The sequence below is a fragment of the Lissotriton helveticus genome, chromosome 8 (assembly GCF_964261635.1).
Source record: "Lissotriton helveticus chromosome 8, aLisHel1.1, whole genome shotgun sequence".
NCBI classification, from domain to species: domain Eukaryota; kingdom Metazoa; phylum Chordata; class Amphibia; order Caudata; family Salamandridae; genus Lissotriton; species Lissotriton helveticus.
Window position 1 is genome coordinate 727,514,859 of NC_136069.1, and position 737 is coordinate 727,515,595.

Here is a 737-nt window from a genome sequence, read left to right on the forward strand (position 1 = left end):
GCATAAGTGGAACAAGATATGGCTCCCATGAAACACATTCAGGGGGGACCTATGTGAATCCCTGGAAGAGGAAGACTCACTGACATCAGACGACGGAAGATGAAGAAGAATAGTTAGAATGTAGGGAAGGGGGAACACGAAACACAACTTGAGAGGGCCGTTAGAAGTAAGGAGGGGGAAAGGTAGGAGATGTGATCATGGCATTGGAGGAAGCGGGGAGGTCACCGACCATGGAGGGAGGGACGAAAGCAGACTGCGAAACACTGGACCTGCGTCCATATGACATACAAGCGATAATTAAGGCCGAAGCAGGGGAGCTGTACCCATTGCTAGGGAAACTATAGACCGAAAGTGGTAACTTCTAGTTGATTTTCTTGTTGAAGGTTATAAAATAAAAAACTGGACCTCTATGATTCGCGTTGAGATAATGGCACACCCACAGGGGTGACAGTGAACTGCCGCCGCGCCCCCGGGATGGCGGCTAATGGGCTGTGTAACACGTCTAACAACATGCACTGCAGTAAGATGGCGGCCGGCCCCGGGGTTGTAGGCCAGAAGCTGTGTAATGTGAATAACCAAACGATAAAGGTCTTTTTTTTTAAAAAAAAAAAAAATGCACCACTGCAAATAAAGTCTCATCCTGATCTGGAATGAACGTGGTATGCCCCAAAGGCACAATGCTCAGAGCCTACAAACTGGCGATATGGCTGCAACGTCTGCATTTAGAATGTCCTTAT